Source organism: Neovison vison, chromosome 6, assembly GCF_020171115.1.
Source record: "Neovison vison isolate M4711 chromosome 6, ASM_NN_V1, whole genome shotgun sequence".
Classification (NCBI taxonomy): domain Eukaryota; kingdom Metazoa; phylum Chordata; class Mammalia; order Carnivora; family Mustelidae; genus Neogale; species Neogale vison.
The window spans coordinates 179050305-179076033 of record NC_058096.1 but is presented as its reverse complement, the minus strand read 5'-3'; the positions used below and the strand labels follow the sequence as shown (position 1 = coordinate 179076033).

Genomic DNA, 25729 nt, shown 5'->3' with positions numbered 1-25729 from the left:
TATAGCAGAGTGAGCTAAGATACCACATTTTCTATAAAGTCCTCTATGATTGCCACAAGAAGAGTTCATCATTCCAAATCTCAGATTCAGAAGCTTAACTATGGTGATCACAGGGCTATGTTGATGATAAAATCAGTGAATTTGAGGGAGGGAAACTGAAAGGATAGCATTATCCCTGTCATCAATCTTTCTCTGCTTACCCATTAAGATGCTGCCTGCTTAAAAACATGGGATACAACACAAAAGTTAGCTAGAGATTAGTCGTCAGGATGAAATTTTCACTTCTATGTAGCAAGTATAATCAATTATCTGCAGAATGGCATTCTGTGTCTGACAGAAGGCACTGAGATCCTGAGGTAGACATACGATCTTGCTGTGTGACCTTGGTAAAGTCACTTGACTTTTCGGAGTTTCAATTTTCTCTTGTGCAAAGCAAGTTTATGAAACTAAATGATCATGAAGATTATTTTTGCCTCCAGTATTCTATGAATATAATTACAGGTGGTACAAACATTAAAATTGTGCCCAAGGTATTTATAGCATTAAAACTAATTAATAAGCTACCTAATCATGCCAACAGAGATCGAATTTCTCCTACACAATTACTGTTTCTGGCTTCATAAAGACAAAGTAAAACAAAATGTCATTATCTTACCATTCTGTGCAAACTTCATCAGTTCTGTGGAATGTGCAGGGTAATTAACAACCAGGAGGAGAACTCTTTATCTCATTTTTGCAATATCACTTTGACACAGACCTGAGTCTCTCCACTTTTGCAGGGAACATGCACAATTCTCTAAATGTTTGCTTGTTCTGTGGAGGATAGAAAAACCAAAACCCGATGACAGATCAAACAATGGCTACCATTATGTTTTTATTGTTATTACTATTATCATTACTTGTAATAATAACACTGCCAGTAATAGTGTTAACATTTGCTGACCATACTCTGTGCCAGGCACCAAGATGAGTATTTCATATGGATTCTGTCATGCACACAATGCAATGAGGTAGGTGCTCTCATCACTGCTTTCTTTTTCTTTTTTTAAAAAATTATTTTTATTAATATATAATGTATTATTTGCCCCAGGGGTACAGATCTGTGAATCGTCAGGCTTATGCACTTCACAGCACTCACCATAGCACATACCCTCCCCAATGTCCATAACCCAAACACCCGGTTTCTCCTGAGCAAACAGGCTCAGAGAGGTCAAATAACTTGACTAGGATTGCCAGATGGTGCGTGGCAGAAACGGGATTCAAATGCAGGTCAAGCTGATCCAGAGTCCTGGCTCTCAGCAAGAAAGTTACACTGACTTATGCTTAGTATCACTGGTCAGGATTAGCACCCAGTTTGTAGAGGACTGGCTCTACAAGGAACTAACAAGAAGGATGATATTCAGCTGCTATGTACATGTATGGCTGATAATTCTGTTATCCATTTCCAGTGGGGGAGAGGGTTTTACTCTCAGAAAACAGCTGGGTGTCCTACTATTCAACTTAATTTTGACACTATCTGCCTGGAAATAGAGTCAGATTTGAGAGGTTAAGGGCTCAGTCCTACAAGCAAACCCACTTTCTCTCCCAACAGACAGACAGACACACACGCACATGCACACACAATGCACCAATATGAAGTCCAGGTTGTTCCCTGGTGTCCTGATTGACTGGCTATGGACTGCAGGTTCCCATGAGCCCCTCCTTATGTTTGATTGATTTTCTAGAGTGGCTCACAGAACTCGGAGAGACATTTTACTTACTAGTTGGCTTGTTTATTATAAAAGGATATTATTGTGAATCGCCAAATGGAAGAGATGCATAGAGCAAGGTAAGGGGAAAGGACACAAAGCTTCCATGCCCTCCCTGAGCATGCCCTCTTCCCAAAGCCCCAAGTGTTCACCAATCTGAAAGCTCACTGAGCCCTGTCCTTTGGGTTTTTATGGAGGCTTCATAACATAGCCATAATTGATTAAATCATTGGCTACTGGTGATTGATTCAAACTCTAGCCCTTGTCTTCTCCCTAGAGGCTGAGGGTGGGACTGAAAATTCCCACCCTCCAACAAGGTGTTCAGTGCACTGGTAACTGAGCTCCATCCTTAGGTTCTTTCCCAAAGCCACCTCATTTACTATACAAAAGGCATCTTCACTGCTCTCACCACAGAGGAAATTCAGGTAGTTTCATGAACTAATACATATATTAGTAACACAATTGTGTGTGTGTGTGTGTGTGTGTGTATCACATTGTGATAATGTGTTTTATAATAATTATACATGTTATAAAACACATTATCACAATGGCTTTCCCAGTACTTAAAATACAGCAACAGCCTTATTGGTTAGATGTTGTTGTTGTCCTGAGTCCTTGACCCTTGGCTTCAAGCTGCTGTGGCTCCTCCCATGGCTTTACTTCTACCTACCACATTCCCAGCATCTTCCCAAGACCTAGCTCTGCCCCAGGGTTAAGGCTGGCAACTAAGTTGTCTCATTATTGCCCCTGGAGAAATGATGATGAATTAAAAAATACTGCTCTTAGTAAACAGGATTATGTGTCAATTTGCTCTGTGTGTTTTGGGTTGAGGGTCTGTGTTTTTGTCTTATGGGTGGATGGAAGGGGTTGGGATGGGAGACTGTCTTAAGTGTTTTGGGCTGCTATAACCAACATATTATGGGATGGGGGGGCTCAACAAACATTTAGCTCTCATAGCTCTTGAGTCTGGGAAGACCAATATCAAGATGCTAGCAAATGTGGTATCTGGTGAGGTCCCGCTTCCTGGTTCATAGCCTCTGCCTTCTGGGTGTGTCCTTACATAGCAGAAGAGATGAGGGAACTCTCTAGGATCTCTTTTATAAGGGCACTAATCCCATTCACGGGGGCTCCACTCTCATGACCTAAGTACCTCACAAATACTCCACATTTTATTACCATCGCATTTGTGATGTGATAATGATAAATGTTAGCGTTAGGAGTTTAATATACGAGTTTTGGAGGGACGCAAGCATCCAGTCCATAAAGGAGACTTCCTAAAGTTCTGGTCTCGCAAGGACAATGTTAAAAGCAATGAATTCATGACACTTCAATAGCATCATTCTAAATACCATCCACTGATAACACCAACCAAGGGCTCTTTGGTGACTTGGTCAACTTCAGGGTTGGGGCAGGGAAAATGCAAGATGAGCCTGGAGCAGTGTGGAGTGCCAGAGATTGAGGAAGTGCTCAAAAACCGAAACAGAGTAAGGAGAACGGGGACATATAAATGACAACACGAGATGACAACCCAAGGAACAAAATAAATATCCATGAGCTCGTAATGCCGTACCTAATTGAGGGAAAAATGACAACTCTTCTTTCCAGAAAAGTTTCAATTAATAAATGTAAATGAAATTAAATAGAAAATCATCTTGAGAACACTACAGTAATAATTGCCTCTGGCAAGATCCACTGATGGATGCTAAAATTGGTGGGTGAAAGTTAAAGCAGAAAGAGTATTTGCATAGTTTCAAAGGATCTCCTCTAAATATTTATTAGTTACAAAGGGGTAAAAAAAAAAAAACTTTACAGTGGAGAACTCTGGCAGATCATCGTAGACAAGTGACTGAAGTTAATATCCTATGGCATCATGTGGATATGATATCATACCTCCAGATCTGACACAGAGAAAGGCACATCACTTCTATGGTATCTTTTCCAATAATGCATAGTCCCAATTTAATATGGGAAAACAGTAGACAAACAGAAATAGAGGGATTTTCTACAAAACAGCTGACCAGTACTCTTCAAAATTGTCAGCACAAAGAAAGACAAAGAAATGGTCATAGATTGGGGAATACTGACAAAACATGATAACTAAATGCAATTTGGGATTACAGCTTGGATGCTGGAACAGAAGTTCATTTGTGGAAAACTGGTAAAATGCAAAAATTTCTTCAGTTTAGCTAACAGTAGAGAAGTTTAATTTCTTAGCTTTTATCATCTTTCTTTCTTTCTTTCCTTCCTTCTCTTTCTTTCTTTCTTTCTTTCTTTCTTCTTTCTTTCTTTTTTGAAGAGGTTAACACAAGGGGAAGTCAACTAGAGAGTATGTGGGAACTTTTCCAACTTTTTTCCCAAGGCTAAAATTATCCTCAAATAAAAAGCTTTTGAAAATGACTGTAAAAATCAAAACCCAGGAGTGTTTTCCACATCATGGCATCTAAGGCAACATTTCCCCCTCTTCTATGAAATTAGGCAATAATATATGGAATTCATCAAAATAAGCGCAAAGCTTGAAAAAAAATCTAAACCAATGACTACCAATAGGGACCTTTGTTTAAGTAAAAAAAAAAAAATGCATCCAACAAATCTTCATGGATCATCCACTATGAGCTAGGTAGTAGGCTATCATGAATATATTTTCTTCTATATAACATTCACTCCACAATGTTCCTTTCTGACCTATGAAGTGGAGTTTTCCAGACATAAGGCTATTTAAACTCTCTGAAGAAACTGTTTCTGGTCAGGTTGTGCCACGAGAAATGCCCGAGGTAGCTGTTGATTTTATTTATTCTCTTGTGTTATCCTCAATGTTGCTGGTTATGTAAGGGTTTGGGAAATTTTTGCTGTATTCCACTCTGGAAAAATGAATCATAGTGTCTCTAAGTTCCCACAGTAAATAAATGAGACCACGCCATCATTCCAATCTGCTTGGGAAACATCAGGCCTAGCTGGTCTTTTCCTCACAGGAGAGAAGAATCAGGAGATAAACCTTGACAAGGTACCATCAAAGACTCTCTTCCATACCCCGCCATGAAATCTACTGTCACTTTAATGTGTTGCAACTTAATTCATGGTTGCTGGGCTACAGCTTCAATTATATACATAACTTGGAATGGAAAAATCAATTCAACATGATAGTTTTGCTCATAGATAATATTTTTAACGCACAGTTTGATGAGAGGATCACACAGCATCTTGTAGGGAGTAACAGGAACATAATTATGGGCCATTACAGTGGTTGTAGCTCAGTCCGTTGACATGACACAGTTTCAACGTTTCTATCAATTTCTTTTGTATGCTTTAGCTTAAGTGTTTACTTGCCTTGACCTTTAGACTACTGAGTAGAAAGATAAAGGCTCACTTGATTGATTTGTTGGGGGTGAGCTGAGGGGATAAAAAAAAAAAAAAAAAAGACAAGCCAAAAGAGCCGAGAGAACAGGAAGGGATTGCTTGAATCTGAGGTCTTTCAGGACGTGGAAATAATTGTGGTTGTATTAATTGTGGTAATAATGATGATTTATGACAAAAAAGAAGCAGCTGGAATTTACACACACACACACACACACACACACTTAAAAGCATAGAATTATCAATGAAGGAAATTAAAAAAAAAAAAAATCCCAGTCTTTGCCTGTGACTTCTGAAAAACTTTAAAAGGAATCGTATTCATACAGATCAGCAAGGTTCCTCCCAAGCTCCTTTTTGCATTCATTGTCCAATTCATTCCCACACCAAGTCACCAAACCCTTTTAAATCTGAGCTCAATGACTCTGTATTCACTAGTCTTACTCCTTTTCTCCCAGTTCATTATTCTGTAGGCCCATTCTACCACTTACCACTTGCCTCTGATGTGCTTCCTGCTTGTGATTCTGCTTCATAAAAGCTCAGGAAGGTGGAGTCCTTAAGACCCTCCTGAGATGTGTAATGAAGATGGGGGAGTTCTGAGTATGGACGGGGGGCAGGGGGAGGTGGTCCTGGAAATGATCTTGTGAGAATGAAATACCACATAGAAGGTTTTCGCCTATTCTAGTCTCAACCTGGAACTGAGCAGAATCCCATTTGTCCACACAGAGGTTCTTTTTCACCACACACTGGCTTTCCTGCCATGCCCTCAGTTACAGAATGAGGATTTCTCAGACTCAAAACCTGAGAAGCTCAAACATGGCGCCAAATTGTAATTGCTACCCACTGGCAGTTTAGACACAGTGCACCCCTGGATGGCAACACTCTTGTTCTTGCTAAGCAGCTGTCTCCTCAGCCAGCCTTCTTTCCCACAAAAGTTTCATAAAAGCTTTTTATTAGATAATTATACTTCTGTGCTTTGTAGTTATGTGAGGTAACTCACAATTAGCATGTTTAATTAGGAAATTAGGTGTTATAATCACAATATGGAACAAAAATTTGTCATGAAGTTTTAGTTCATAAACAAATGGCTTTTTTTTTTTCTTCCTTAAGGAGGAAAAAACCCACAAAATCAATGTTAACTTTCCATTTTGGCAGATAGTGAAATTTAATTTATGTTTAGAACTAAAAGGGAACATTCCATCTGTTTTCCAGATGGAGTCCGCCTTCCCCTGTAGCTGGGAATTAGTCACTCCGGTATGTAACTGTCCCCTCAGTCACTCCTGGGCTATGTTGGGTTTTCTCTCGAGGGCAGATGTTGAGCTGATTTACCTTAGAACACATGTTGTAGAGTGATGATGCTCAACTGATCTAGCTCATTCCTTGCAAGATGTGTTTGGTGCACCCTGTTATGTGATAGGTACTTTGAGGTACTCAACATGAGTTAATCAACTTCAGTGGGAGACCACCTTCTAAATACAGTAGGCACTGAGAGTGGAAGGTAAGGAATGCTGTGGGAACATAGGGGAGGGAATAGTTAATCATGTGGGACTTCCCAGGGATAAAAATTTATGGTCAAACCAACCAACCAATCAACCAACCAACCAGCCAACGAAAGATGCAAAGAATTTGTTCAGCTATACAAGGTATCCTACACTGTAGTTCTTAACATGGAGTCTGAGACCTCCCTAGAAATTTTATGAGTGAGCTGATGGTCATCTGGGTCTTGCTTCATTCTAAATGAGGACAGGTGATATTGTGACACATATGATATGAAATTATAGGTAAAATTTCATGAATTTGAATTTTTCTAGAAAAAATGTACATGACTTTATCTATGTTTATATGATATATTCTCTGGTGTCTGTGAACTACAAAATATTAAAATTATTAATCTGTTTTGACAAATATATCTATATCTATCTGTATATACATATAAGTAGATAGATAACTGATCATTAATTTCATAAATATGTCTAGGAGATAGGGAGAGGGACACAGCCCCTACTTGCAGGCTATCAGGGAAGACAAAGGACACAGTGATGGCAGAGACGGTCAGTTAACAAAAGATATATGCTCCTTTTCCATGGAGTAGCTCTCCTGCCAGGAAGCAGCTGTCTAGCCAGGGATATTTCACAACCCCCTCTGCATCTGAGTTGAGCCATATAATAAGCTCCTGCCAATATAAAGCGAATGATGTAATGTGTGTCTCTTTTGAGCTGTCTAGGTTAAGAACTAGCTCTAATTTCTCTACTCTCTGTTTCCAATGACTGTGGAAGATGGCCAAGCCACAGGATAGAAGGAGCACAGGTCTGTGAATCCTCATTGGAAGGCTGCTCTCAAACTCCTGCACTGTTCAGGTTCAATGGAAAGAAAACTCACACTCTTATAACCATTAAAATTTTTGTTTGTATCATATGGAAACTAAGGGTCTAAACTAAACTAAAATTTTTGTTTGTATCATATGGAAACTAAGGGTCACTTACTGAATACAAAAGACAGATTCAACAGAATGTAGTGTTACCAAAGTGTTAGATGCAATGGGATACTAGAGCAGGAGAGCTGAGGGTTGAGAGTTGATCTTGAGGAAGATCAAGGAAGACATATAAAGGGGGTGGGAAATATAAGGAATACCTAAATGATGAGTGGGTATCAAGGTGAAGTGCCCATAGAGGGACATGGCTGGGGGTGGGGGGGTTGTGGGAAGAAAGTAAGAGAAGGTGAGCATTTCAAGCATGCAAAGCCCCAGACATGATAATGAGTGGGGATTGGCTGAAAGTGGTCCAGTATGGCTGGAGTAGAGAATGGGACAAGGGTGGAGGTAAGAGATATCTGTAAGGTCTAAATCTTGAAGGAGTTTTCATTCGATTCAAAGGGCAAGATTAGTGGATTATGATCAGATCTGGGCTTTTGAAAGATAATATTGATTTCTCTGAGGAGGGTCAGGGGACAATAATGAATTTGGGGGGCCAATGCTTACCTATCCAGGTAAGCAGGAACAGTGGTCCAACCTAATGAAGAGGCAGTGGGAACAGAGAGAAGTGGAAGGAAGTGATGGTGAGTGAATAAGGGAGAAAAAGAAATATAGAGCTAGACTCAGAGAAAAATGCCAGGAGGGGAGTGGCAGGTAGAGAGGACCTAGAATATATGCTGTTTCTGTCAGTTTTAGTTTTGCTTTTGGGCTGGTGTATGGTTTTTCTCTCTGGGGGTTTAGTTTCACCTGAAAAATGTGGATGATAATAATTAGCTTGCAGGGGTTCTGTCAGGATTAAACGAGCCCATGCAAGTGGAAGTATTCTGTAACTCTATAAGGGCTTTATAAAGGACAGACTCCCACCCACCTACAGAATCTATGTAAGCCTTGTCCAGTTCTCTCAGCCCCAAGAGTCTAAGGATTGGAGTATCATTAAGACCCCTGAGAGGCGGAGCTTTAGAAATTCCACATGGAGAAGGACCACTCCCTACTCTGGTGGGTCAACCTCACAAGTCATGTGGGATTGTGTCTTTCCCTCTGAGGCCATCATTGCCCTCTAAGTATGATGTAAGGCCCACAAGGTGGCTCAGCCTTCCTTAACCAGATGACATTTGGGCCTATCACATGCATGATGTCTTTGAGGTCATCCTGTCTTCTGGCACAGTGCCTAAGGCCTTGTTTCTTAGCTTCTCCAAACTAGTCACACAACTCAGTCTTTTTGGCTACTAATAGCAGCAAGAAGTTCTCCCTGACAAAGACTGGTTTTCCTATTTCCTCGTTCCTCAGGACTGGAGATAGTTAAACAACTCAGAATGGCCCTTCCTTCAACAAATTAGCTCGTAAAATGCCTCTTTGTGAGCACAGAGTAGAAACACTATAGGCTCTCGGTAAACATTTGCTACGTGGCTCCTACTATCACAAAACACATCTTAGCACGGTTGTTTTCCTTGACTCCTGATACCAGCTGGGCTCACTGTACTACAGCTCACAGTTAATCAGCAAGAGCTCATTTTTAAAAACCAAAACTACCTCTGCATTTAACTAATAAGATTTAGATACTTAAGGCTGACATGAAGAAACACTTGACATTTTCTTATATATCTGGACCTTGGGGATAATTTAAAGACATTGTCCTTTCAACCAGACTGACAAAGCATTTTCTGGACCCAAAGAAACCTGATTCAAGCAATTACTCTTACATGTATCTTTCAAGGCTTCTTCAACTAACTTGGCAGGCAGCAAGTCATTGTTTTTATTAGAATGAAACTTTGATCGAACTACTTGGGTCAAAGATACAAAGGGAGCAGTTCATGCAACATGGCAGCTGGTATTACAAACTCTTTGCATAAAACTATAATTTACAACAAGTGTAGAGGTATCATTAGTGCTTTTGGAACCATAAACCTCTCATTTTATGGTGTCATTTAAAATGTTTGATGGAGTGTATTGTGATATCTAATTTAGTTGTTCTTAAATGGCAGCATGGCTGATGCTTTCCATTTGCACTGCAGTTCACCAAGTGTCTGCCACTATCCTGTGATGAGAAATGATTCCAGAAGGGAAAGGGAGGATACAGCCTAAAAGGTAGTGGAGACTGTCAAAGGGCAATGGCGCCACCATCAAGGTGGCGGTCCCAGGTAGACGGCCCTGGAGTCCAGGCTGGTCAGCCCTCTCAGACGGTGAGTCTGCCTGGTTCTGCTCTGGAACTCAGTAGTTACATTCTGTCTCCCATGGGCACTGCACTGGGCTGGGGGTTTATTTGCTCAGCAGGTATTCCCATCTCCCTTCTAGTAAGAAAATCTTTTTTTCCTTTGTGAAACTCCTCCACCAGTATACATGGGGACTCTGGGGGGCTGTCAGCCATAGGTCCTCACTTCTATCATGCCCCATATCTGGGCTCCATTCGTGCTAGATTAGTGATTATAAAGTGTGTGTAGTGATCACCTGTAGCACTTGTGTGTATGTGTGTGTAGGTGAGGGAGCAGGAGAGAGAGAGAGAGAGAGAGAGACTGGGAAATCACTTTAGGGTAATGAAAAGGCCACTTTTTCTCCAGATGTGGAAAGAAACTGTATTTAAATGTTAGAGCCAGGATGTTGCCAACATATATGGCAATTTCCTCTTGGACAAAGGCAGAAAGAGTTCTCTTTAAAGGTAAAGGAATGTCACAGAAAAAAATACATGTCTTTGATTAAAGCCATCCTGGTGGGTGTGAAGTGGTATCTCACTGTGATTTTGCTTTTGCCTTTCCCTGATGGTTAATGAGGTAGAACATCTTTCATGTGCCTTGTGGCCATTTTTATATCTTCTCTGGGGAAATGTCTATTGAGATTATTATCCATTTTTTAATTGGGTCCTATCACTTTGATAGCAGTGGCAAGAACACTTTGGTGAACAGAACTAGGCCTGGGGTTTTGGAATGGCTTTATCTATTGCTGGGAAATACATTATGTATTTCCAATGGAAATGGAACTTATGTATTTCCAATGGAAATGGAACTTACGTATTTCCAATGGAAATGGAATTTCAAATGGAACTAAGAAGATAAACATGGAAGTGGTTAGAGCAAAGAGAAGACAAGTGTTCCATTCCACTCCTAGGGCTGAGGTATGGTGGATGGATGTGGGGGGATGAATGTTAATATATCTTTTCAACCTTCAGGATCCGGTTGGCATGTTACCTCCTCAGAGAAGTCTTCCTTGATTTCTTTTAGAGAGATCCTGTGAATTATAGTTTTATATTAGACTTGTCGTTTCCTTCATATATCCTTTTATGACTTAGAATTATTTGATTTTTTCTGCTTCCTTTTTTTTTTCCTTTTAACTCTATCTTCCAGCATTTTGAAGGCAAAGTTCATGTTTGTCCCACTACTTCTGTGTTTGTACCTGGTACCTGGGTACCTGGTATAGAGCCTTTGCTCAACAAATATTTCTTGGATGGAAAATTGCTCAGGTTATAAGAGAGAATAGTAATGTTAGTTCATGTTCCCCAAATATTGGGGAAAACTTTATGAAATAGTCTCTACTAAAATCCTAACTTTCAAATAAAAATCACTTTTGCCTCCTTATCTATAACATTTACTTAGCAGAATCAACATCTATAACATGCTCTCAATATTCAATTTGAAAATTATGACACGTTCTGAACACTGTTCATGTAGAGAATATTTTAGTTCAAAATAAGTTCCTCCTAGAATCCAATATCTATGGACCAAAAAATATTATTAATGAGGCAATGTTATCTGTATTATAACCCTACTGTACTGAGTCTATCTGTATAGTATCTGGAATGTGAAGGCCCTGCCAAAGGACCCCTTCCTTTGTTCTATGTTCTCGGCTAAGGAAAAAATGCTTCTTGGAGGGAGAATAACTCATCTCACTTTACATAAGCACAAAATCTGAATTCCACTCTTACGGAATTTCATGTCATTTCCTATGTCAGTCATGCTGTGTAGAATAAATATTTGAACAATATTCAGAAATAGGACATGAAATTCGAGACTGGGATATGAACATCTTAAAAACTTATGAGTAATTTTTAATGCTTGTTCATAGATTTATCATATTGTAGAATTCTAGCACAATGGTAAGGCCTTTCTCTCCCTTCTCCACAACCCTCTCTACTGAGCACATAAGTAAAGATCCCTGGGAGTGGCAGATGGTATATAAAGGAAGAGGGAGGCATCTAGGTTCATCCTCAGGTGACTGGTTGGGTGACAGTGTCATATTTTGAGATAAAGAGAAGTAGTATTCACGGTGGTATTGAGAGCCACTGTCTCTGGGTTTGAATCCTGACACTGCCAATACCAGCTAAGTACATTTGGGCAAGTATCTCTCTCTCTCGCTCTCTCTCTCTCTGTCTCCATTTCTTTATCTCCAAAATGAAGATAGAAATAGCATTTACCTTGTAGAATTGATGTAAGAACTCACTGATTTAGCATACATGTGTTAGAGTTCAGTGTTTATAATAATTTGCTTTCTTCTTCTCTTCCTCTGTCTTCATTAATATCATCATCATCATCAAGAGTGTAAGAGAAGGACTCTAGAGGAAGGTAGGTAAACTGTTGACAGGTTTCATAAGGGGAGCATTCGCTTTAGAGTATCTGTGGGATATCCAGTTAGGGACAACTAGTAGGTAAGCGGGAAAAGTGGCCTGGAGCTTCAAGGACACACCTGGCCTGCTGATGTGGTTTGGGAACCACCAATGTACACGTGACGTATGAATGTGGGGTCTGGGTAAGAGCACAGAGAGGGAGCAGGTAAAATGAGCAGAGATGGGAGTTGTGGGCAATGCCTTAAAAGGGAATATAAAGAGGAATCAGTAAACAAATGCTAGTAGTCATAAAAGTAGTAAGATGCTACAGATAAGGCTGAGTTGGAAATTAAGAAAGGAGCAAATGTTTAACCGAGGGAATGGCCCATTACACTAAATGACCTAGAAAGTTCAAATAATATAGGAGACTAAGGAGTCTACTGAATTGAATAATTAGGAGGTCACTGATTATGTTTGCTAGAGCACAGAGCACAGAAACAGTTGAATTGAGGTTGGAGGTCGCAGCCTGGTGCATAGTTATGCAATATGATCTGGTAGGGAAGCAAGTGAATGGTTGGTAGTGAGAATTCCGGGAGACATGTCTTGCCTTGCTACCTCTTTCCCTTTAGGCTGTCAATGCAAGAAGCTTGCATCTGAGGAAGAATAATTCATAGAGCAGAGATGAAGGTAAGAGCTTATTAGTCATGTAGCAAACATTGAATTCCTACGGGCGACCTTTTTGGTAAAGCCAAATTGGAACATGAATGTGTGGCCAAGCCCTAGGCCTTAAGCTTCTGATCTTTATCACAGAGTAGAAGTTAAAAAGTGGTGGGAGGAGTGTCCTCACAGAATGGGGAACAGAAACTGAAGAGTGAAGTGGGGCACCACTGCATGACATTGCATGACATTGTGTCATACCTGACAAATTACAGGTGTTGTGCTGCTATGGTTTCAGTTGCATGGCCCCATACTCATTTGTTGAGTCCCCGACCCCAAAATGATAGTATTTAGAGATGGGGCCTTTGGGAGATAATCAGGGTTAGATGAAGTCATGAAGGTCAGGTCTTCATGATGGGATTAATTTCTTTATAAGAAGAGAGTAGTCAATTTTCTATCTCTGTGCAACTGGACGACACAACAAGAAGAGACAGCTGTCTGCAAGCCAGGAGGGTGGGTGAGGAGCTTCGGCTTGTACCTTCATCTTGGACCTTTCAGCCTTCAGTATTATGAGACATAAATGTCTGCTGTTTAAGCCACTGGGTTTATGGTGTTCTGCTGTGAAGCAGTTCAAGCTAAGGTACCTGCTCACTAGTAAAATATGGCCCATTGAGCACCCTACTGGAACCATTCTTGCTCTCTTAGGAGGGCTCAGTACCCCCTCTTGATTTCACCATATAGATGGTGCTGGGAATGTGAGATGAGAGACCCAACTCTGGCCCTCCTTATCCTGGCAATTTGACTAAGCTGGGGTTGGGAGTTACTAGGGTATATATGCCAGAGGGTGGGATTTCCATATCTGTCTTACAATTCCCCAAAACAATACTTTCATGAACTTTTTTATAAAGTTCATAAGGACAGAATTATTGGAAGTTGTTATATACTTCATAGAACACCATGAAATATTGATACATTTAATTCGAGGAACAATTTCAGGCAGAAAATATGGCTCTATTGTATGTCACAATATCAAATCATAACTACAAACACACATCCATAAAAAACATGCTGTTGAATTAAGAGTGATTGGCTGTTTGCTTTAACTTTTGCTTGCTACTTATTCATTTGATTTGTTATCAGCTACCACTCACCAGCAGATGAGCAGTAGCAGGTGCAGAAAGGCTGAAAATTTTGGCAAAGAAAAGCTTAAAATTGAGAAAATTTTATCCATTAAGTTATATTTTTGGCAAATTGCAAAAACCCAGCAATTATTCCAATTTAGTGATGGAACGTATCCGTTTTACAGAGACTGAGAATCTCCAAACTACTTTCCAAATTTCACACTACAAATTTTTCTCTACCACAAAGACCAAGACTTGTCTATTAACAGATACTATGTTAATGAAAGAGCTCAAATTCATATTGGCAGTGGGATGAGAACAGCTAAGGGAAACCATTTAGCAGCTTATACTCCCTATTTTCTATTGCTGAATAGAAATGGACTTTTCAACTCCTTTGCCTTTTCTTATATGTAACTTCCTTCGTTCTCATGCCACATGAGAATGAACAGCTATCTGGGAGAGAGGGAAGAACAACTCAATGTAAACAGAGTCTCTCCTTTCTGTACTTAGTTCTGAGAGTTTCTTGCTCCTCTGGTCTCCTGAATTGCTCAATGGGTAAATTTTAAAATATCTCCATAAAAATATAAGCACTGGGCTATTGTGGACATTGCTGCTATAAACATTGGGGTGCATGTGCCTCTTCTTTTTTTTTTTTTTTGTATGGAATCAGAAGAGACCCTGAATCGCTAAGGAAATGTTGAAAAACAAAAATAAAGGTGGGGGCATCACGTTACCAGATTTCAAGCTTTATTATAAAGCTGTGATCACCAAGACAGCATGGTACTGGCATAAAAACAGACACATAGACCAGTGGAACAGAGTAGAGAGCCCAGATATGGACCCTCAACTCTATGGTCAATTAATCTTCGACAAAACAGGAAAAACTATACAGTGGAAAAAAGACAGTCTCTTCAATAAATGGTGCTGGGAAAACTGGAAAGCTATAAGTAGAAGAATGAAACTCGACCATTCTCTTACACCGTACACAAAGATAAACTCAAAATAGATAAGGACCTCAACATGAGACAAGAATCCATCAGAATCTTAGAGGAGAACATAGGCAGTAATCTCTTCGATATCAGCCACAGCAACTTCTTTCAAGATACGTCTCCAAAGGCAAAGGAAACAAAAGCGAAAATAAACTTCTGGGACTTCATCAAAATCAAAAGCTTCTGCACAGCAAAGGAAACAGTCAAGAAAACAAAGAGGCAACCCACGGAATGGGAGAAGATGTTTGCAAATGACAGTACAGACAAAAGGTTGATATCCAGGATCTATAATGAACTCCTCAAACTCAACACACACGAAACAGGCAAACTTACCAAAAAATGGGAAGAAGATATGAACAGACACTTCTCCAATCAAGACATACAAATGGCTATCAGACACATGAAAAAATGTTCATCATCACTAGCCCTCAGGGAGATTCAAATTAAAACCACATTGAGATATCACCTTACACCAGTTAGAATGGCCAAAATAAACAAAACAGGAAACAGTACGTGCCTCTTCTAATCACTATGTTTCTATCCTTTTGATGAATACCCAGTAGTGCAACTGCTGGATCAAAGGGTAGCTCTATTTTCAACTTTTTGAGGCACTTCCTTACTATTTTCCAGAGTGGCTGCACCAGCTTGCATTCCCACCAACAATATAAGAATGTTCACAATAGCCAAAACATGGAAAGAGCTCAGATGTCCACTGACAGGAGAATGTATAAAGGGAAAGGAGTTGAAAAGTCCATTTCTATGTGGTAATAGGAAATAAGGAGTATAAGCAGACACACACACACACACACACACACACACACACACACGAATATTATCCAGCCATCAACAAGAATGAAATCTTGCCATTTTCAACAATTGGAACTAGAGGGTATGATGCTAAGCAAAATAAGTCAGTCAGAGAAAGACAAACACCATATGATTTCATTCATATGTGGAATTTAAGAAACAACAGATGAATGTAGGGGAAGGGAAGGAAAAATAAGATGGAAACAGAGAGGGAGGCAAACCATAAGAGACACTTAACTATAGGGAAGATACTGAGGGTTCCTGGAGGGGAGGTGGGTAGGGGAAAGGGTGATGGCCGTTAAGGAGGGCCCTTGAAGTAATGAGCACTGTGTGTTATACGCAACTGAATCTATAATGAATCACTGAATTCTACCTCTGAAACTAATAATACAGTCTATGTTGATTACATTGAATTTAAATAAAGCATTAGGAAAAAAAATATAAGCACGGGGGCAAGGTCTCTGTGCTATTAATTTCTGTAGCCCCAGCATTGACATTCGGACCTGGCACATAGTAAGTGCTTAATAATTAAAAGTTCCATTGGATCTGATGTTTTGTAAAGCACTGTATTTGAAATGGAATGATTTTTAGTATGCCCAGATTTGATCTCAGCTTACTATCTTAGACAAGAAACATCATGTTTTAAAATAGATTTACTCATATGTTAAACTGAGGCAATAGTACTTACTTTATAGCACTGTCATGAGACATGAGTACTCTAAGCAGAGCATTAATATCTTACTTTGCACATAGGAGTTAATTAATAAATGGCAGCTATTTGTTTTCTTTTTTAAAAAATTTATTTATTTTTATTTCTTTTAAGCATAACAGTATTCATTGTATTTGCACCACACCCAGTGCTCCATGCAATCCGTGCCCTCTCCAATACCCACCACCTGGTTCCCCCAACCTCCCACCCCCCGCCCCTTCAAAACACTGCGATTGTTTTTCAGAGTCCATAGTCTCTCATGGTTCACCTCCCCTTCCAATTTTCCTCAACTCCCTCCTCCTCTCCATCTCCCCTTGACCTCCATGCTATTTGTTATGCTCCACAAATAAGTGAAACCATATGATAATTGACTCTCTCTTCTTGACTTATTTCACTCAGCATAATCTCTTCCAGTCCCGTCCATGTTGCTACAAAAGTTGGGGATTCATCCTTTCTAATGGAGGCATAATACTCCATAGTGTATATAGACCATATCTTCCTTATCCATTGGTCCATTGAAGGGTATCTTGGTTCTTTCCACAGTTTGGTGACTGTGGCCATTGCTGCTATAAACATTGGGGTAAAGATGGCCCTTCTTTTCACTACATCTGTATCTTTGGGGTAAATACCCAGTAGTGCAATGGCAGGCTATTTGTTTTCTAGACTAAAAATGAGATTTCTTACAATTTTATATACTTTACCAAACACATGATAATAAAGCAGTGTGGAGTTTTTATTACAAATACAGTTTTGACAATACAGCATTTCACATTTTTTAAACTATGTAAATTTTAATTATAATAATTAGTGGTTCATATAGTAGGAAACTATTTATTATCTTTACCCCTCTACTGTTAATAGTTAAAGACAAAATTTTTTAAAGACACTGAAATTATTTGGTTACAGAGAGAACAAAAACTTAGGAACTATACTATTTTAAGGGAAAAATTTGTTGCTCTCCTATATTAATGCCATCTTCATTAATTAATACCACCAGATACTCTATAATTACAGTTCAAAGAAAACAGATAGGTCCTGGGTTTGATAGCCAATTTTCTAAGTTGATCTATCTATAAAGATAACTAACTATTGTGAACCATTTCTATAATTAGAACAGCAGATTTACCATTTATATATCCAAACTAAACAAACAAAAAAGCATCCTAAGACCAGTAACAAGGTCACACCATTAGACAGTATAAGGCAACAGAAACCGCTGTGACTTTCTGAGCCAAATTTTATAATTTAGATGAGCCTCTAACACTAATTAGAACTGACCATCTTTACTTAAAATAGCAGAAGCACTCTTCCCTGGCCAGTAGATAGAGGTATTTTTTTCTGTTTGCAGTGGTGCACTAGATGGGTAAAGTCTAACCATGTCCTTCTTGTTCTGATACACACAGCCCTGGCTTGAACAGACTTAGCTGGCAAGCATATTATCCATTTGCTCCCCACAGATGATATTAAATGTCATCACCAGCCTGGAATTAGAGAGAAAGAGCAAATATTAATCATGAAGATGAGCCTGTGAATCTAATTTTGGAGAGCTGGTCTCAGGAGGTGACCCCATATATGTAAGCTGGGTTGAAGGACATCTGTCACATGCAGCTTCCTCCAACTAGACTGCAGTTTCCAAATTTCTAGCATTAAAGATAATCACTTCTGGTAGTTCCTATTCAAAATGTATGTAATTTACTTACCCTTGAAACCAGTATTTATTGAGCACCTTCATCATACCAGGTGCTGCGGATACAGCAATGCACAATAGTCCTCGGATGATTAACATATTATCTCATGAATGCCTTGGTGTAAATGTGCTTATTAGAAAAATGTCTGTGGTCCATATACACTATGGAGTATTATGCCTCCATCAGAAAGGATGAATCCCCAACTTTTGTAGCAACATGGACGGGACTGGAAGAGATTATGCTGAGTGAAATAAGTCAAGCAGAGAGAGTCAATTATCATATGGTTTCACTTATTTGTGGAGCATAACAAATAGCATGGAGGACAAGAGGAGTTAGAGAGGAGAAGGGAGTTGAGGGAAATTGGAAGGGGAGGTGAACCATGAGAGACTATGGACTCTGAAAAACAATCTGAGGGTTTTGAAGGGGTGGGGGCTGGGAGGTTGGGGGAACCAGGTGGTGGGTATTGGAGAGGACACAGATTGCATGAGCACTGGATGTGGTGCAAAAACAATGAATACTGTTACGCTGAAAATAAATTTTAAAAAGACTAGAATCCATGAAACAAGATGGGATAGGGAGGGAGACAAACCATAAGTGACTCTTAATCTCACGAAACAAACTGTGGGTTGCTGGGGGGAGGGGGGTTGGGAGAAGGGGGGAAGGTTATGGACATTGGGGAGGGTATGTGCTTTTGGGTAAATTGGAAGGGGAGATGAACCATGAGAGACTATGGACTCTGAAAAACAGTCTGAGGGGTTTGAAGTGGCGGGGGGGTGGGAGGTTGGGGTACCAGGTGGTGGGTATTATAGAGGGCACAGCTTGCATGGAGCACTGGGTGTGGTGAAAAAATAATGAATACTGTTTTTCTGAAAATAAAAAAAAAAAGAATATTAAAAAAAAAGAAAAATGTCCTTTGCAAAAGGTGGCGAGTAACGGGCAGGAAAGGGAAAAACTGATAAACATTTAGAAGCTGGAGATAACTGTGGTACAGATTAATGACAGCTTTTGGCTGCAAGTAACATAAAACAATCTGATCTATCTTAACATTATATTTTCAAAGAACCAACTTTTGGTTTTGTTAATATTCTCTATTATTTTTATTTTCAATGCTATTGTTTTTTCTTCTAGTTTTTATTATTTCTTTTCTTCTGCTTGTTTAGGAGTAACCATTCATCTTTCTCAGTTCCCTAGGCTGGAAGCTTAGGTTATGGATTATAGAGCTTTCTTCTTTTCTAATATATGTTTTTTATGTTGTAAATTTCTTTTTTTTTCCATTTTTAAAAAATTTTCAGCATAACAGTATTCACTGTTTTTGTACCACACCCAGTGCTCCATGCAGTCCATGCCCTCTCTAATACTCACCACCTGATTCCCCCAACCTCCCACCCCTCCCACCACTTAAAACCCCTCAGATTGTTTTTCAGAGTCCATAGTCTCTCATGGTTCACCTCCCCTTCCAATTTCCCCCAACTTTCTTCTCCTAACTCCCCATGTCCACCATGCTATTTGTTATGCTCCACAAATAAGTGAAACCATATGATAATTGACACTCTCTGCTTAATTTACTTCACTCAGCATAATCTCCTCCAGTCCTGTCCATGTTGCTACAAAAGTTGGGTATTCATCCTTTCTGATGGAGGCATAATACTCCATAGTATATATGGACCACATCTTCCTTATCCATTTGTCTGTTGAAGGGCATCTTGGTTCTTTCCACAGTTTGGCAACCATGGCCATTGCTGCTAAAAACATTGGGGTACAGATGGCCCTTCTTTTCACTACATCTGTATCTTTGGGGTAAATACCCAGTAGTGCAATGGCAGGGTCATAGGGAAGTTCCATTTTTAATTTCTTGAGGAATCTCCACACTGTTCTCCAAAGAGGCTGCACCAACTTGCATTCCCACCAACAGTGTAAGAGGGTTTCCCTTTCTCCACATCCTCTCCAACACATGTTATTTCCTGTCTTGCTAATTTTGGCCATTCTAACTGGTGTAAGGTGATATCTCAATGTGGTTTTAATTTGAATCTCCCTGATGGCTAGTGATGATGAGCATTTTTTCATGTGTCTGATAGCCATTTGTATGTCTTCATTGGAGAAGTGTCTGTTCATATCTTCTGCCCATTTTTTGATATGATTATCTGTTTTGTGTGTGTTGAGTTTGAGGAGTTCTTTATGGATCCTGGATATCAACCTTTGGCTCAGTGGGTTAAGCCTCTGCCTTCGGCTCAGGTCATGGTCACAGGGTTCTGGGATCGAGCCCCACATAGGGATCTCTGCTCAGCAGGGAGCCTGCTTCCTCCTCTCTCTCTGCCTGTCTCTGCCTACTTGTGATCTCTCTTTCTCTGTCAAATAAATAAAATATATTTTTTTAAAAAGACACTTTGGGATTTCCCAGTTAAGCCCCTATAACTGATTTCTAGTTTATTTCCATTGTACGGTCTGAGAAAATACTTTGTATAATTTGTGTAAATTTGTTCAGGTGTATATCATAGTCCAGATTGTGGGTTTTTTTGATGAGAGTTCCATGTAAGTCTAAATAGAATGTGTATTCTGCTGTTGTTGAATGGTGTTTTTTATAGATGTCAATTAGGTCAAGTTGACTGATAGTGCTATTCAGGTCATCTGTATCCTTACTGATTTTCCGCCTACTTGACCTATCAATTTCCAACAGAAGAGTATTACAGTGTCCACTATGATAATGGAATTGTCTATTTCTCTGTTCAGTTCCGTTTTTGCTTCATGTATTTTGACACTCCGATTACATACCTACACAGTGAGAATTGTTACGTTGGTTTGGAGAACTGAATCCTTTGTTATTATATAATGTCCCTCTTTGTCCCTGATAATCTTCTTTGTTTTAGAATCTGCTTTGTTTGAAATTAATACGGCTATTTCAGCTTTTAAAAATTAGTACTGGCATGGTATATTCCTTTATTTTTAGCCAATTTAAGTCTTTATAGTGTAAGTGGCTGTCTTGTAGACAGCATAGTATTGGGTCTTGTTTTGGTTTTGTTTTGTTTTGTTTAATCCACTCTAACAGTCTATTTAAATTGGTGCATATAGATCATTCACATTTAATATGATCACTGATATAATTTCTACCATGTATGTAACTATTGTGCATTCATTGTATTTGTTCTTTGATATTTTCTCTATTTTTCTGCCTTCCCTAGTTTTAACTGAGCATTTTATATGATTCCATTTTATTAATCATTTAGAAGAACAATTATATTTTTTAAAAAAGTATTTTTGTTGATGACCTAGAGTTTATAATACACGTTAATCTTTTTTATTTTGGTAAATTATACATAACAAAATTTACCATTTTAATCATTTTTAGGTGTAAAGTTAAGTGATATTAGGTATATCCACACTGAGGAATAACAACCATCACCAACTATCTCCAGAACTTTTGCTTGTTCCCAAGCTCTGTATCCATTTAAAATATATACTTTTAAACTAATCTAAGTTTACCTTTGAATAACAGTATACTCTTTTTTTGCAGTTCAGGTAACTTACAACATGATATTCCCAAATAGACCCTCTTGTCCTGAGTGTTATTGTTGTCATTCATTTCACTGAACCAAAGGCTATAATCACCAAAACAGTATTGCTATTCTTTCTTTAAACAATTATCTTTGAGATAAGAACAGGAAAAATACAAGATTTTGTTTTAGTATTAGTTATTTCTTCTCTAAAATTCTTCCTTTCTTTATAGAGATTCAAGTTTTTGAAGCTTTATTTTCTTTTTGTCTGAATAATTCTTTAAAATAGTTCTTCTTTGGGAAGGTTCCTTTTTTATTTGAATTCAATTAATTAACACATAGTGTATTATTAGTTTCAGAGGAAGAGTTCAGTGATTCATCAGTTGCATATAACACCCAGTGCTCATTACATCTCGTGCCCTCCTTAATGCCCATCACCCAGCTACCCCATCCCCCCCATGCACCTCCCCTCCAGCAACCCTCAGTTTGTCTGCTGTGCTTAAGGGTCTCTTACTGTTTGTCTCTTTCTCTGATTTTATCTTGTTTTATTTTTTCTGGGTTTCTTTTACTAACCAGAATCGTGCTCTATGTATTTTTCTTTGATGTGCTTGTTGGAGATGTTCAGAGTCTAGCACACTCCTTTTATCCATTATATATTCCACAGAATTAGTGTCACTGTTTGGGTTCCTTCATTCTGCTATTATGATTATGCCCACTCGTGTGCACAAACTTGAGCACAGGAGCTGGAATTTGAGGGGAAGAGCCCTTGACAATCTGAGGTGAAGGCGTATTGACCTGGCATTGAGCAGTTGGCAGGCCACACATGCTGACTGGGGCAGGAGGGTAGTTGGACTATGGATTTGGAACCCACAGGCTGATGACATCCTGTGTGACAAGTACATGGTGGTTTTGCTTTAAACTTTTGTTTTTCTGGGAAATGCTCTCTCTCCTTCTATTCTGAATGAAAGCCTTGCTAGACAGAATATTCTTGGCTGTAGATTTTTTTGCTTTTATCACTGGAATTTATCATTTCACTCTCTTCTGACCCTCAAAGTTTCTGCTGAAAACCCACTAATAGCAGTGTGGGGTTTCCCTTGTATGTACCGGCTTTCCTTTCTCTTCCTACTTTTAAAATTCTCCCTTTATCACTACTTTTGGCCATCTTACTTACTTTGTGTCTTGGTGCAGGCCTCTTTGGGTTGGTTTTGTTGGGAGCTCTCTGTGCCTCCTGGATCTGGATTTCTCTTTCCTTCCCCAGGTTCAGGAAGTTTTCAGCTATTATTTCTTCAGATAAATCTTCTGCCATCTTTACTTGCTCTTCTCCTTCTGGGATCCCTATCATGTGACTCTTATGCTTGACAGTATTGTTGCGTTCCCTGGGTCTATTCTCATTTTGGGTATTTGTTTTCCCTCTCATCTGTAATCTGCTCAGCTTGATTACTTTCCATCAGTCTGTCCTCCAGGTTGCTGATCCATTCTACTTGTTCTTGTTTGCTATGTATTCCAGGTGGTCTATTTTTATTTCCATCTAGTGAGTCTAATATCTCTAATTGGTTCTTTTTTACATCTCCTATCTCTTGGTAGAGGGTCTCATGGAGGTCCTGCACTCCTATCTCAATTCTAGTGAGTATCTTTATGAGCATTAGTTTAAATTCACTAATAGACATATTACTTTATATCCATTTTGTTTAGGTCTCTTGCTCTGATTTTGTTATGCTCTTTCATTTGGGACATATTCCTCTGTCTCCTCATTTTGTCTATTGCTGTGTCTGTTTCTATGTGTTAGGAAAGTCAGCTATATTTCCTGCACTTGAAAGTAGTGCCTTTAGGAAGAAGGGGTCTTGCAGTGCAATGTCTTATTTTCACCAGAAAACGGTGTTATGGGGGTGTCTCCTATATGTGTTGCTACAGGGGTGTCCTACCATTGTGGCAGTTCCACTGTTTGTCTTCAGTCCAGCCTGAAACAGTTCTCTGCCTATTGTGGGCAGAGACTACTGCCTGTGGTGTTAGTGGACTAGCCCAAGGCTACCTTGTCTTTGAGTTGAGTCAGAACAGGTGTTTGCCAGAGATGAAGTAACACCAACCTGCAGAGCACTTTCCCTGTGTTGTCCCCTGAGAAGCTTTTGTTAGTGGGTGGGGCCTGCAGACAGACTAGGTTGTGGTTATCCTCCCTTTTCCCTAAAGCAGGACTCACTTTGAAGTGGTGCTGGCCCCTGTCTGGGCTGCTTACACACTACCAGTCTTGTGGACTATTTTGATGGGATCTTGCCAAAAGCGATTGAAGGGGGGTGGAGCTGTTTGGTTGTAGCCTCCTAAGGCTGCAGAGTCTGTTCTACTAGTTTTCAGGTTGCTTTCTGCATTATTTATGCCTAACTGCATGGCTAGGTGGCCATGTGGTGGGTGGTGAGCCCAGGGTCCTCCTGAAATTTCTTTCAGGGCAGGTATGCTGGTGATTAATTCCCTGTTTTTGTTTGTCTAAGAAAGTCTCTAACTTCTTTATTTTTGAAAGATTAATTTTGCTGGATATGAAACTAAGTTGGGGGGCTCTTTTACAGTTAATATTTCACCCCACACTCCTAAATGATTTCTAACAAAGAGTATGCTTTAATTGGTATCCTTATTCTTCTACAGTTAAGGTATTTTGTTCCCCTGACTTCTTTCAAGATTTTCTCTTTGCTGCATTCTGTAATTTGAATAGGATATACCTGGATTGGTGGGTATTATAGAGGGCACAGCTTGCATGGAGCACTGGGTGTGGTGAAAAAATAATGAATACTGTTTTTCTGAAAATAAATAAATTGGAAAAAAAAAAGAATGTAAAAAAAAAAAAAAAGGATATACCTGGATGTGGTTTTATAGTATTTTCTTCACTTCTCATGTATGTGGTCTGGTGTTTGTTGTTAATTTTGGACAGTTCTCAGTCATTATATTCAAATACTTCTACTCTCTCTCTCTTCTCATGACATCCCAATTACATATTTATTACAATTCTTGAAATTGCCCACATTCTTGGATATTCTGTTTTTTTTTTCTTCTGTTATTTTTTCTCTATTCTTTCAATTTGGTTTCTGTTGACTTATCTTCAAACTCATGATTTATTACCTCAAATGGGTCATGTCTACTAATGAACCATTGAAGGCATTCTTCATTTCTGATTCTGTTATTTCTAGAATTTTCTATTGATTCTTAGAGTTTCAATCTATGCTACCTATCTTCTTGCACATTTTCTACAATTTCCAGTAAAGCCCATATTATTAATCACAGTTATATTAACTACCCCTCTACTAATTCCTACATCTATGTCATATCGGAGCTTATTTCTAACAATTGCTCTGTCTCTTTAGACAATCTTTTTTATTGCCTTTGGCCTGCCTTGTAATTTTTTGTTGAAAGCAAGCATTTGCTGCATCACATAATGGAATCTGAGGTAAAAAGGACTTTGTCAGAAGGATCTATGGTAATATGACTGGGACTGTGTTGAATATTTATTGTAGCTATGGGTGGCAGAAGCTTCAAATTCCTCTAATATTCTTGTTTTTGTCTCCCTTCTAGATTTTGGGTTTCCCCAAGTACACTTCTTTACCTAGAGTCTGTATCTTATAGCTCTTTCTGCCATAGTCCCCTATTATTATACTGAGACTCTGTTGGTGGAGTGCTGGGGGTAGAGAAAGGGAGAATTACAGTCTGATGAAATTTCAGTGTTTTAGTGGGCCTGAATCTTGAGTTCTGACCTTCACAAGTTTTTCTCCAGTGGTATAACTCCTTCCATCCCCCAGCTATCTCCTTTTCCATTCCCTGCCTATAGCATTCTCAATCTATTTCCTTGAAGCTTTCCCCCACCCACCAGCCTTTCTCCCAACACCCCCCCACCCCCCGCCCAAAGTAAGAAAGGAAGGCTTGAAGGACCAGAACTAGAAGAATGCCCTTTCCCTTACTCAGATAAGCCTCCAGAAAAGTCTTTTTTTTTTTTTTTTTTTTTGAGAGTAGATCTTTGTTCTGGGGGAAGGCTCTGGGTAAATTTTACAATGATTATTTTTCCCCTGCTCCTCTCAGAAGCATGAACAGATCTTTTTGGGATCTGCACCATGAGCATCTAGCAGGATTCCTGGAAGTAATGTTCATGGAAATCTGGGTATCCCAAAGTCTGTGGCCCTCAGGATTTTCAAGAACATA

The 25729-nt window shown here is 39.3% G+C and overlaps 1 long non-coding RNA gene across 1 annotated transcript in view; it reads right to left on the bottom strand.

Annotated features, from left to right (window-relative positions):
* Positions 1–662: 662 nt before the first annotated feature.
* LOC122910629 overlaps positions 663–25729 on the bottom strand; it is a 154985-nt gene continuing 129918 nt past the window's right edge. Inside the window, exon 4 of the long non-coding RNA XR_006385257.1 lies at positions 663–813. This is a non-coding gene — a long non-coding RNA (uncharacterized LOC122910629). The remainder of the gene's footprint in view (positions 814–25729) is intronic.